We start from the raw sequence: 14,283 nt of genomic DNA on the forward strand, positions 1-14,283 counted from the left end.
CAGGGACAGCCAGGAATGGGGGATGAGATGAGGCTGGGATGCAGTCTTCAGACAAGGCTGGAAGGATGCAGTGTGGTACCCAGAGGAGGGGAAGCAGCTGAGCTCTGCACCAAAAAAGAAAGGAGGGCATGGAGAGTCAGGCTCCTCTTGAGAAGGGTTCAGGGAGCAAGAGAAAGACCCCTGCAGTGTTCACCACCCCCTAAGCCCCACACCCATACCTAGAAGGCTTCGGAAATTTTGCTGCTTCTTTCCAATCTTTCCACCCAGAGGTCTGAGCTCGTTAGTATGTGTTTGTTTCTTTCATGAGTATTTTTTACCACCTCCTCTGAATCCAAGAAAGGATCGCTGTATCTGGTCTGGTATGAACGGAAGTTTGTGATATAACCCTGAGACAGCAAGGAGAATGCTTGTGGGGACTCTTCTGAGTTTCAGGAGGCAGGAAGTCGTTTTACAAAACTTTCCTTTGGATGTGGTATTGAAAATGTTGTCCTTCAGATCTGAAAAAGTATTTCCCTGACTCCTGGGAAAATGAAAAGGGCTATATTATTAACACTTGTGAACACTCATGCCTTTCCTGAAAGAGCCATCCTGGTGTGCTACCTGCCTTGTTTGGGAGAGGTCAGAGGTCAAGAACACCCTAAGGGAAGGACACCACCATCCGCAGCATCCTGCTCTCCATTGCAGGGGCTGGAGGTCAAGGGCTCCAAGCAGCCAGCCCCAGCAGCTTTCACAAAAGCCTGTGTACATCTCTGTCCCCACATTGACCTGGAATCATCTTTTAGGTCACCCTCCTCATTGGAAGGCACCGATCATGCATCTCGGCGTGGTCGGTGCTCCATGAATGGTTGAATAAACGAATGAGTCCAAGACAGTGGAGAGCAGGTAACGCTGCCAGTGGGCCAAGCCCACCTGAGGACCATGCAGAGACAGAGCCCATGGCAGGCAACAGAGGTCCGAATGCAGCCTGTGGGGGAGCATGGTACCTTACATCTGCTGCTTCACACACAGGGTTGCTGAGAATGCCATCGCCACCAAGTCCCGAGGCTGTAACACTCTCTTCCCTGGAGGAGTGACCTCCAATGGATAGCCCCTCACAAGAAAGGCAGCCATTTCTCACTCAGAAGCTTCAGCAACTGCAAGCCCAATTCCCTGAGCCCTTTCCTGCTGACTCACCATAGTCCCCCTGGGTCTGAGCTTCCTGCCAGAAGCCCAGCGGACTGGAGGGGAGGGAGGGAGGAGGCTGTGGACACTGCATCAGGACCCAGGAATGCTCTGCTGGACGGGAAGCAAAGATAACTAACTTCCTTCCCAGTTTCTGCTGCTCCGAGGGAAGACCAGAAGGTGGGCCGTCGGAAGGGTTGAGTGGACTCCTCTGTCCCTGACTCGGTCACAGCCAGGCCCTCGCCGACCCCCATTCCAGAGAACAAGGCGCCCCAGCCCCCCGCCCTGCCGCTTGTGTTAAAGCACATTTGGGACCTGCTGGGTCCCTCCTCTGATTGCCGGCGACGGTGTGTGGTTGTGCCCAGTTGCCTACGAGTGCGTGTCCTCACCCGCCTGTGAGTGTGGCTGAGTGTGTCTGTGGTTGTATAAGGTGGTATGAGTCTGTGCGTGACCGTGCGGATTCAGAATCCCTGTGTGTCACAGCGTCCAGGTATGTGATTACACGCAGACGAACGGGTGAGCACCAGTGCCTGCGGTTAAGTCTCACTGTGCACTGAGTGTGTGTTCTCACGTGCTGGCGTGTCATGGCGTGTGAACGCATGCGACTCTACGTGGCTGTGTGCTGCTAACAGTCCAGGTGTGTGACACAGTGTGTTTGTGGACGGTTGTGTGTGACTAGGTGGGCTTCGTATGATTCTGCAGGCCCAGGGAGGTGAGAGGTGTGAAGCCCATATTGCATGGTAGGTGAGGAAGAGGGGTGTGTGTGTGTGTGTGTGTGTGTGTGTGTGTGTGGTGTATGTTGTGTGCTTTCTCTTTTTCTAGGTTCTACTATAACTTTTGAAAGGAAGTATAACTAGGTTCAGGACGTTCTTCCCTGGGTCACTGACTGGTCCTAGAGTGTTTTCTCGGAAAAGGCCAGGCTTAGGAGCAGTGCCAGCCTGTCCGAGCCCTCACGGCGGCTCCCAGCGCGCCCAGCGCAGCCCTGGCTCATGCCCCGGCAGCTCCCCCTGCAGGGCCACAGCCAGCTTCTCTCAGCCTGGACAGCTGCCCCTAGCTCTCCCCAGACCTATTTTGAGTGCAAAAGTAACATTGGAACCCAGCGCTCTTTCTCTCCCTACTCTGAAGACCTGCCTTTAAGGAATTCATCCCCCCCACACACACTCCTTCAGGGAAAGTGGAGGGGGAACTAAAGCACCCCAGATGAGGGACCGAGGAGTGTTTCAGACTCTCACAGGCCCTGACAGTCCTGGCCCCCAGGCTGCTGCTTCTGGCTTCTGGCCTCCACTTTTCTACTAAGGAGGGTGGGTGAACCTCCCGTCTAACCAGCCCCAGGACAGAGGACCTCGCCCACCACCTTCCACCCTCTGCAGATGGGCCTTCTGCAGAGACTCCAGCTCATGGGGCCGTGGCTCTGCCCAGAAATGATGACATGACCCAGCTGGTTTGTCTTCTACAGATCCGAGTTGGGCGACAGGTGCCCAGGTGTGTGAGCCTCAAACTGCTTCTGCCCCTGCTGGAAACAGTGTCTGCACTCTGGCTTGGATGGGCTGCGTGGCTGCTCCAGTGCCAGGCTGAGGTTGAACAAGGTGCCACCTACCGAGTCAGCAGGAGTCTGGAGCACCCCAAGCAGAGAAATTCCTGGAAGCAGAGGTAGAGGGGAAGAAGAATTGAAGATGGCAACCAGGGCTCTATAGAGGGAACTGGGCCAGGGCCAGGGCCAGGAGTGAGCTACAACACCAAGGCCCCCCCAGGGGGGCGCACTGTTGAGAAAAACCCCTGGACCAGCAGCTCAGGATACCCAGGTTCTGTTCTAATTCTACCTCCCAGTGGCTGTGTGACCAGAGGAAGCCGCTTTCCTTCTCTGGGCTTCTGTTTATCTACCTTGAAGACTGAAAAAACGGAGGAAATGAAATATATAGTGTGGAGCCCAGAGGCAGGAGTAGGTGCTCAATAGACATGAGTTCTCTTCCCTTATCCTGAACACGGCTGTTGATCCCTCTCCAGGGGTCTAACTAAGGCTCTTTGCAGCCCAGATAGCCCATGTCTCGGAAGGAATCCCTCTTTTCTTCCCCCATGAACACTGGCAGGCCCACCACACCCAGATCCCAAGGAGATCCTGCTTGGAGTGGGTGAGATGGGGTGGGGAGGGGAGTTGAACACTAAGAAGAGGAGAAAGCTAGGGGTGGAGGCAGGTGGGCGCACATGACAACAGGAGCTGGGGTCTCCCCATAGCAGGGCCCAACAGGTGGCTCCTTGTCCTGCCTGACTCGGCCACTCAACCTATTCTTGTTCCCTCCCTCCCACCCACCACCACGTGCCCTCTAGGTCTATATAGCTCCAGATCCAAATTGTTCTGCTGAGTGCTGTAGCTCAACACTTGTGACACATTCAGACTGAGTTCAACATCCTAAGGCCAACAAGCTAAGCACCAGAGGGTGGAAAAGCTAATAAGATACACTACTGATTTTCCAAGATCTGTAGGCTACAATAAAAAGAACACTTATTGATCATACTATCTAATGCCATTTGGCAAATTCAAATGCCTTCAAGAGCCAAACCAATTTTACAAACGGCTGAAGCAGCTTGATGGACATAGTAGGGCCTGGGGGCCAATTATGGATCAATATTTGCTATTCCCAAGCTGGCCAAAGAAGAAACAGCTGCCTCTAGCTGCCTTTTATGGCATTTTCTGAGTTTTCACTAAGTGCCAGGCACTGGATGAAGTGCTTTTGTGCTTTCGTTCATTTAACTCACTCAAGAATTTCGACAGATTAGTGTCATAGGAGACAGATTCTAAGGTGATCCCTATATCCTTGTGTTTCTGCCCTTGTGTAATCCCCTTCCCTCGAGTGTGGGCAGGACCTGGGGTTTGTTTCCAATCAATGGAATAACCATTATGCCAATATCTAATCAATATTGGTAAAGGGGATTGGATGTCCCTTCCATGATTACAACATGTTACAAAGATCCAGTCTCACCAGCAGGCTGGTGCTACAGACTTCCTCTCTCACTGATTCTGAAGACATAAGCTCCCTTGTTCAGGAAGGGCCTATACAGAAGTTCTTATGGCAAGGAACTGTGGGTGGCCTCTAAGTGCTGAGAGCAGCCCTTGCCAATAGCCACCAAAATTCCAGTTTTTTAACCATAAGGAGATGAATTTTGCCAACAACCTGTGTGAGCCTGGAAGTGAATCCATCCTCACTGGAGTCTCCAGATATGAATGCAGCCCTGCTTGCCATCTTTTTTTTTTTCTGTAATTTTTTATTGCAAGATATTTGCTTTACAATATTGTGCTGGGTTCTGCCATAGATCAACATTGAATCAGCCACAGGTATACATATGCCCCCCCCTCCAGCATCTTGACTGCAGCCTCGTAAAGGACCCAGCTCCAAACCCATGGACGCTGTAGATAACAAACGTGCTGTTTTAAGTTGTGAAGTTTATAATAATTTGTTATGAAGCCCCAGAAAACATTAACGAAAGTATTATGTCATCTTACTAAAGAACCTAAAGCCCAGAGACTGATCGGAGTGTCCAAGGCACAGCAGGACCAGAGCCCCACCTCCCGCCTCTTCAGGCTGATGTTTTCTTCAGCCTGCCATGGCTTGTCATTGTTCTGTCAGTTTCTACCAAGAGGCAAGAGGGGTAATCTGCACGGTGTGGATTGTAGAGCTGCTTTTCCATTTCAATTCACCAATTTGCTGAGCCCGTACAGTGTGCCCTGCACCGTGCCAGGGGCACAGAGGTCAGCAGCACAGACATTCTTAGGGAGAGGATGGAGTAGTAGAGGATGCAGACGACGGACAAGTGATGTGGACGATGAAAGGTACAGAACGAGGAGGGATGGGGTGTGCTGGGAACACGTCATGGGACAGCCAGCTTCGGCCAAGGGCTAGGGAGAGTCTCCTCGAGGAAGTGACGCTCAGGCCCCTCGGGGGTGGGCTTGGTGAGGAGTGCGCCTCTACACTGCAACTGAGTGAGTGGGTGGGTGAGCTTTCCTGAACAAGAGTCCCCAGGGAAGAGGCTTCTTCCAGCAACATGAAATCACCCTGTCTCTGTGCACTGGCTTCCAAGACATCTTGTCCCAAGGACCCAGGGTCTCTTTGACTGGCCTGTGATGTCCAAGACCTCAGAGCATCACTTCCCAGATGTATCATGGTTGGACAGGGTAGGGGCGAAAGTTGCTTAACTGTTGCTCTCATCACTTAAACACCCCCAGACATCTGGCAGGGGAAGAATGACAGGTAGGGGCTGGAGGCAAAGCAGGCAGTCAGGGGAGGAGCGAGGTGTGAGCAGAGGCAGAGACAAGAGTAGGAATTAGAAAGCCCACCTCCAGCCTCCATGGGCCCCCATCTGTGATGACTCACAGACCCAGGGGTCCTTGCTGATGAGCTGGCCGGATGGTATGGATCAGGAAGATCCTAGCAGGAAACCGGCAGCATAGTTCAGTTGGACCATTAGAGGAGCATTCAGTAAAGAGATTCTTTTCAAAGGTAAGAGCAGGGTGTAGGAAAGGATTGCAGGAACCTGGACCAAGGGCAGCCATCTACTCCACTGCTAGGCCTGCTGCCCTGGGGAGGTGACCAGAATGGTTTTGAGTGGAGACGCTGCTTGAGCATCTCTGTGGCCTCAGTGGAGGGCTGCAGCCAGACTGTGGCAACCCTGCAGGGAGCATTAGTGGGAATAAGTGCCTTAATTCCCTCTCCTCTCTGCCTCCCATCAGCTGGCAATGCTCCCCACTGGTCAAAGCAGAGGGTAAGGGTACCCATCAAAGTAATTCCACAAGTGAGCATCCCGGGGCACCACGGAGCAGGGTGGAGAAGTTGAGGAGCAGACCTGGAATTAAGAGGAGACCCAGTTTCAACTCCACCCCTTCCCAGACAGCAACTCTGGACAAGCCCCTCAACTTTCCTGGGCCTCAGTTTCCTGCTCTGTAAAAGGACAGTGAGTGTGTTTATGTTGTCCCAAATTTGAAATTCAATGATGGATTTAAGGATCCAGCTTGGAGCCCCGAGTACACTGACTGGCTGCCAGCACTTGGTTTCTAAGAGTCAGCAATGAGAACACAAAATCAAGGCCACTAAGGAGCCAGACACCCTGGACATCCAGCCCAGAAACCCTGGACATCTGAACACCACAACAATGAGAGGCTTGCTCAGCAGTTCGTGGAGGCCTGCTAGGACTGGAACCCAGAAGCAGTCTCTCTCTCTCTGCAGGACCCTGAGGGGTGCACATGCGCACACACACACACACACACACACACACACACACACACACACAGTGGAGCTGTAGGAAAGGCAGTGTCTCACCTCAGCCCCTCTGGAGAGAAGCAGCAACAGGCTTGTCACAGCCCAGGTCTGTGCTCTGCATGGCTGAGGTCAGTGGAGGGGCAGACAGCAGGGCCAGGCCTCCCAGCCCTGCCCAGAATCATGGGCCCAGCCAGAAGGGAACTTGGCAGCACTAGTCCACCTCCCTGTGAAGAAATCCTCCCAGGCACCCTTAGACACGTGTCATCTAGGTGGGACAATGGCAATCCACTCCAATATTCTTGCCTGGAAAATTCCACGGACTGAGGAGCCTAGCGAGCTACGGTCCATGGAGCCGTAAAGAGTCAGCTACGACTGAGTGAGTGAGCACCCAGCCCACCGGCAGCAATGAAGAGGGAGCTCACCACGTCACAGGGCAGCCTGGGCAGCCACCTGCCCCTGGATGTCCAGGCCCCTCTGGCGCAGCCCTTGGAACCTCAAGGTCAGACTCCAGGCCCTCACCCCACCTCTGTCTACCTGAGATATCGCTTTTGTGCCCAGAACAAAGGCCCTTGGTGAAACCCGCAGCCCTCTGCCCTTTACTTCTTTATCACCCGCGTTTCAAGTTCACAGGAAGAGGGTTTTCAAAACATCAGAGTCAGAACAGCACTGTGGTCAATTTTTTCAAAAGAAAGGAAACCAAAAAGGATCAAAGAACTGCAGGTGCAGCAGAATAAGGCCCTGCAGGGTGGGCAGGGGCCGAGGGCAAGGAAGAGTGTGCCCGCCTTCACGGGAGGCCGCTGTTTGCCCAGATCCCCAGGGTAGGAGCGGGCGAAGGGGCAGTGGGGGGTTAACTGGGAAAGGACAGCAGGGCTGCCACACTGCTTTGTAGGTTGAGAGGAGACAGCTCACATGGCCCAGGTCCTCGCCAGCTCTTGCCTGCACCTGCGACAGTCTCTTCAGTCTCTGCAATGCAGTGGCAAATTTCCTTTCCCTGAGCAATGCCAGCCATGTCTCTTGTGCTCCTGACATCTCAGCGTCCTGAGCTCAGAACAGGAAATGCTAGTGTGCACGTCTCTGCTGAGACAGCCATTGAATTCACCAAGCTGCTTATTAAAGGTATGCACCATGAGATTGTTTCTTTTACTGCTCAGATGTCCCTTTTGCTTAATTTTTCGGTTTTCTTTCCTTTTATTTTATCTTGTTTATTGAGTGAATCTTTTTAGAAAAAAAAGTTGTGAAATGTTTTTATTTTTTTTTATTTTTATTTTTTTTTTTGATTTGAAATTTTATTTGTGGTTAAGTTTATTATTTTTTTTTTAATTTTTTTTTAATTTTTTTTTATTAAATTTTAAAATCTTTAATTCTTACATGTGTTCCCAAACATGAAACATGTTTGAAATGTTTTTAAAATGTGAAAAAGCAGAGGGATTATATAATGAGCATCCTAGTATCCAGCTTTATCAGTTCATAACAGATTGTCACATTTTCTCCCTCTTTTTGCTGTGGTACAATATACTAACACAGAATTTACTGTTTTAACCATTTCAATCTCTTTTAGAAACATAACATTATACATACAGCTAAAGAGCCTTTATGGCGTCTCCACCATGCCCTTCCCTTCTTCCCTAGAAAAGTGAAGTGAAGTGAAGTGAAGTGATGTTCAACTCTGCAACCCCATGGACTGTAGCCTGTCACTCCTCTGTCACTGGAATTCTCCAGGCAAGAATACTGGAGTGGGTAGCCATTTCCTTCTCCAGGGTATCTTCCTGACCCAGGGATTGAACCCAGGTCTCCTGCATCACAGGCAGACTGTTTACCATCTGAGCCACCAGAAATCCCATTATTCTGAATTTGATTCTCCTATAGGAGTGATGCATGGGTGTTGTAAAATAATCCATGTAGTGGAGATGATACAGAGCCAGAAGTAAACGTTCTCCTGCTTCCCCCAGCCTTAAACTCACTTCCCCCTTGAAGTAACCATTGTTAAAACTTTCTATGAATCTTTCCAGGTATCTTTTAATACAAATGAATATATTAGTTTGTTTTCTTTCTTTATACACGTGAGCTTACACTATGCATAATGTTATCCAACATGCCTTTCGTTTCCAGTTATCACTGTTCCTTGGAATTTTTCTGTGTTAGTACTACTAATTCTCCTGTGATCTTTTTAACAGCTGCATGAGATTCTACTTTATGTGATAGTTTCCCATGGAAGGGTATTTAGGTGGTTTCCAGAGGCTTAGCTATTCTAAACAAGCCTACATGGAACATTCTTGACATATAGTTTTGCTCACTTGTGGGAATACTGTATATCTGTATAATAAATACCTGAAAGTGGAGTTTCTAAGTAAAAAATATTGAACATTTGACACCTCGAAAGATATTGCCAACCCCCCATCTAAAAATGATCGACTCAAACACCAACAAACTACATGTGAGAGTTTCTCTCTCCCCACATCCTCGAGAACATGCGTTTTCATACCGCTTTTGGCCTTTTGTTTATTTTCTTCTGTAAGCTGTCTGCTCTTACCCTTTTCGAACCCTAGCATTTTATGGGCTGACTTCTTACACTTGAATCTTTGATCCATCTGGAATTAATTTTAGTGGATAATCTTTTCAATGAACATTTATTGATGTTTCCACTCTGTAAATAGATTGAATGAAGCATTGAGATAAAGGTAAAAGCAGATTTCTCTCCATTCAACAGGCCACAACTAACTGATTTTGCCTTCCCACTTAGAACTAGCTGATGTCGAGGCTCTAGGTTAGGAAGTGGACCCTCCATAATGGAGGAGTGAACGCAGAGGCACTGCAGACATCCAATCAGTGATTTGTTCTATAAGCAGGCAGCAGTGGATTCAGTCACTAGAATTTTGGTTTTTTTCCTGAAGAGATGTGTATTGCATGTGGGAAGGGGGGTGTACACATGCTTGGTGGCCAGAGGAACAGACCGTGGCAGAAAGGAAACAGCCCACCACATCCATTCTCCCTCTTCCACTATGATGAACTTGAAGCTGGGAACATGGCTGCCCATCTGGGGATAGTATTTCCCACCTCCGTGCATTTAGAAAGGGCCATATGACTACACGGGCTTTCCTGGTGGCTCAGTTGATAAAGAATCCACCTGCCAATGCAGGAGATGCAAGAGATGTGGGTTTGATCCCTGGGTCAAGAAGTTCCTCTGGAGAAGGAAATGGCAACCCACTCCAGTATTCTTGCCTGGAAAATCCCATGGGCAGAGGAGCCTGGTGGGCTACAGCCTGTGGGGCTGCAAAGAGTCAGGCATAACTGAGCACACACACGCACGCATGCACTCGTATGACTACATTCTCACCAGAAGAATGTGAGTGGAGCTGCTATTAGCCCCTCTGGCTATAATGGTTTTAAAATTCTTCGACTCTCAACTATCAAGTGACAGGTGTCTATGACCAGTCCGCTTGAACCTGGGTGGTCTTCATCCCAGAGGAAAGTGGAAAGTCATGTGATCACTGAGGCTACAGCATAGAAGGCTGGGCAGCTTCTACCTTGTGGGAAGACTCACTCTTAATGCCCCAAGTCTCAGTAAAAGAAGTCCAACTCCTGTGAGGACCTCAAGTTAGAGAGGCCAAGTGTAAGTGCCCTGGAACAGGCTCCACTGAGCCAGTCTTCTAGCCAAGCACCAGGTGAGTGAAGACACCCCCAGACAACTCAACCCCTACCGCTTGAGTCACCCCTAGCCACCTGAGTCTTCCCAGATGAGGCCCCAGATGCTGTAGAGTACAGACACAAGCCATGGTCCAGGAATTCTGCCCCAGCTCCCAGCATTCCTCACAGACCCACAGAATCAATGAGAATAATGAAATAGCTGATATTTTATAGCACTATTTATTTCAGAGTGGTTTGTTATCCAGTAATAGACATCTGGAACCAAGCCAAGACCAAGAAAACTCTTTCCCTTCCTGCTGACTCCAACCCAGATGTGGCAGAGATCCAGCCTCCACAATGCAGGTGACAGCTCTTAGGATGACAGAGCCGCTGGGGGAAAGGACCTGGGTCCCGAGGGATCACGTGGAGCACTGCTGCCAGAGGATAAGACAAACTTACCTCGCGGGGTATATGTGAGAGCAGAGCACTTGTCTTGAACCTTTAAGCCAGCAGTCCCCAAACTTTTTGGCACCAGATACCAGTTTCATGGAAGACAATTTTTCCACAGACCAGAGGGGATGAGGGGGATGGTTTCAGGATGATTCAAGCATATTATATTTATTGTGTACTTTGTTTCTGATCTAATGCCACACTGATCCGAAAGGAGGTACCTCTCTGCAGCTCAGAGGTTGGGGACCCCTGCCTTAAGCCAAACAAACAATACATGCTGTACACGTGAAACCAACACAACATTGTTCATCAACTGTACTCCAATATGAAACAAACAATACAAAGATACAGCAGTGAGCAAGGCACACGGCGTCTGGGGAAGAGGATGGAGGGAGGGGTCACAAGGACAGATCAAACCCCGCGAGAGAATACAATTGGTTATTTAATGATAGTTGTAATCAGTTCTTTGCAGAGATATACAGGGAGCTGTGAAAACCGTTCAAAGGGCTCTCGCCCAGTGTGGGTGGACAAGGAAGGTAGCCCTGAGGAAATGATGCTGCTTTGAGTAGAAATTAAGTAGAAAGATGGAGAGGGAAGAGAGCAAGACTGCTATGGCACCAAAAGTGGGTGGAACATGTACAAGGGCTCTGAGTCAGGAAAGGAGATGGTGAGTTTGAGGAACTGGAAAAAAAAAACCACCATGGGCCTCATGGGTCAGGCTGAGGATTTCAAATCTGACCTCTAAGAAATACGAATTCACGGGATAGTTCCAGCAGAGAGTGACTTGATTGGATCAGCCTCTGGAAGCCAAGGGGAAGACACGGGGGCAGGGAGACCAGTGGGAGGTAGATGAAGACGCTGCCTATGGTGGGGACTGTGGGGAGAAGTGATTGGGTCTGATGGATATTTGGCAGGTGGCTGGTAGGACTTGGAGTGTAGGGGGAGATGGTTGCGAGAGAGACGAGTCAAGAATGAAACACCAATAAAATGATGTCTGGTCTATAAGTAAGTTATGACGTCATGGCTGGGGGAAACCTAGGCAGGGCCAAGTCCAAAGGTAGCTCAGATCAGGAGAACGGGGATTGGACTTGTTGCTGGGTGCCTTTGAGCAAGCCATTTCCTCCATCTTTATAAATTGTCTATAACGTGAAAACAACTTACTACACAGAACAGCTTTTGTGTAAGGACAATGGCTGCCTTCATTCACCCCAAAACACTTAGTGAGTGGTGCCTGTGATGTGCAGTAAGCAAGATAAACACATAAAGTACATGGTGTGCTAGTGACAGTGCCGCGGAGAGCAAATAAAGTCGGGAAAGGAGACAGAAGGCAGAAGCAAAGTTTTAGATAAGATGTTTAAGGCATACACTCACGAACAGGGTGTCCAGGTTCTATGGAACCTGAGGGAGGCTTTCCTCTGGAAAATAAACATTAAAACATCTTAGTTTTTCAAATTTCACAAAACACATGGCTCTATGAATAGACCTCTAGGGCGTAGAAGGGGTAGGTGTGAGTAAGGGGGCCCAGAGCATAGGCATCAAGAGTTTTCTCAGTAATTCCACCTCTGCTCATGAGTAACAGAGCGGTAGGAAGGGTGGAGGGTGACTGTGGGTGTCGCCAAAAGAACTTGCTTTATGTGACTTACAGTAAGTCACTCAACTACTCTGACACCCAATTTCCTGAACTGTAAATGTCCTTATAAGGTTGTAAGGAGTAAATAAAGGCATGTCAATCTAATTTCTAGCTCACCGTAATACTTGGTAGCTAATTATTTTAATTTTTCTTTCTATCTGACACAGAGGGAGAACCATGGTCTCGGCTGTGGGAAGTGACCAAAATAAAAGGAGAATCATGAGCCCCACACTGCCTGTGAAGGCTGGGGTCAGTGGCTGCAGGAGGTGCACACCGTGTGCGTGGTTTTGACCTGTGGAACTGGTGTGTGGCAATGACCCTCATGTGCTGCCTTCTGGAGAACAGCCTTAGGGAGACCACACATCGAATGAAGTCCTAGCTGCCCCTAGGCACTTGAATGCATGAACAAGATGAACAGAAAGGGGAGGCTGAGCACACGGCTAACATTGCACAATAGTCGTCCTCTGTACAACGATTACAACTGTCTCCCAAGCCTTCTCTCTCCTGTAAACAAGGGCAACTCTTAAGAAAAAACTGATTGCATGGCTGCAGGAGAGGAGGCAACAGTCGCAAACAATAAAATCGTTGCAGTGGGTGTTGGACAAGTAGGTATGGCATGTGCCAGCAGCATTCTGGGAAAGTCCCTGGCTGATGAACTTGCCCTTGTGGATGCTTGGACATGCATCTGCAGTATGGGAACATCTTTCTTCAGACACTTAAAATTGTGGCAGAGAACAGTCACCCCCTGTGACTATGGGGATAACTGCAGGAGTCCACCAGCGAGAGAGAGAGAGTCATCTCAGTCCGGTGCAGGGGAATGTTTTCTTCAAATTCATTATTCCTGCGATCATCGAGTACAGTCCCAATTGCATCATAATTGTGGCTTCCAACCCAGTGAATATCCTCATATATATTACCTGGAAACTAAGTGGATGACTCAAGCACCATGTGATTGAAAGTGGGTGTCAAAGGTTTCACTATTTTATGGATGAAAACTTGGCATTCGTTCCAGCAGCTGTCATGGATGGATTTGGGGAGAACATGGCGACTCAAGTGTAGCTGTTTGGAGTAGAATATATGTGGCCAGCATTTCTGTTCGGGAACTGAGCCCAGAAATGGGAAAGAACAATAATAGTGAAAATTGGAAGGAAGTATGTAAGGTGATCGGAGAAGGCAATGGCACTCCACTCCAGTACTCTTGCCTGGAGAGTCATGGATGGAGGAGCCTGGTGGGCTATGGTCCATGGGGTCGCTAAGAGTTGGACACGACTGAGCAACTTCACTTTCACTTTTCTTTTCATGCATTGGAGAAGGAAATGGCAACCCACTCCAGTGTTCTTGCCTGGAGAATCCCAGGGATGGGGGAGCCTGGTGGGCTGCCGTCTATGGGGTCGCACAGAGTCAGAGACGACTGAAGCGACTTAGCAGCAGCAGCAGCAACAGCATGTAAGGTGGTAGTGGAAAGTGCCTGTGAAATCACCAAGCTAAAAGGGTAACCAACTGGTCTGTTGGATGACATGGGACTGATCTCATTGAATCCATGGTGAAAAATCTATCCAGGATTCATCTGGTGTCACAATGGGGAGTGGGATGCGTAGCATTTAGAATGAAATCTTCCTCAATCGTCCGCGTGTCCTTAATGCTCAGGGGTTAACCAGTGTTATCAACCAAAAGCTGAAGGCTGATAAGGTTGCTCAACTCAAGAAAAGTGCAGATACACTGAGGGACATCCAGAAGGACCTGCAAGGCCTGTGGCTTCTGGGTTCTAAGCTGTAGAAATTTTAAAACTCCTATGTGAGGGAATTCCCTGGTTGCCCCATGTTTCAGACTCTGTGCTTCCACTGCAGAGATCACGAATTCGATTCTGGGTCAGGGAACTAAGATCCTTCATACTGCGGGGAGTGGCCAAAACATAAAAATAAAAATAGAAACAAAAACACTCCAATGTGATTATCCATGAGCCTTTGGTTTTCATCCATGTATATGGATCACAGTTTGCTTTTTCTCTTCCTAGATGTGTGAATTTGGGCTCAAAGAATCAAAGGCCATGCTTGTGGTTTAATGTTTGCAATAGGCGCCCTTGCTCTAGGAGTATTAACTATCAAAATAAAAAATAAAAAGCAAGATGGAAGGAGAGAAAGAAAGGATGGAGGCTGGGAGCTTGGGCAG

At 49.0% G+C, this 14,283-nt stretch overlaps 1 pseudogene; it reads left to right on the plus strand.

The window, feature by feature from the left end:
* The first annotated feature begins 976 nt into the window (after positions 1–976).
* Positions 977–13,768, plus strand: LOC138069405 (L-lactate dehydrogenase B chain-like; annotated as a pseudogene).
* Positions 13,769–14,283: the final 515 nt, after the last annotated feature.

This window comes from Capricornis sumatraensis, chromosome 2 (assembly GCF_032405125.1).
Source record: "Capricornis sumatraensis isolate serow.1 chromosome 2, serow.2, whole genome shotgun sequence".
Lineage (NCBI taxonomy): Eukaryota > Metazoa > Chordata > Mammalia > Artiodactyla > Bovidae > Capricornis > Capricornis sumatraensis.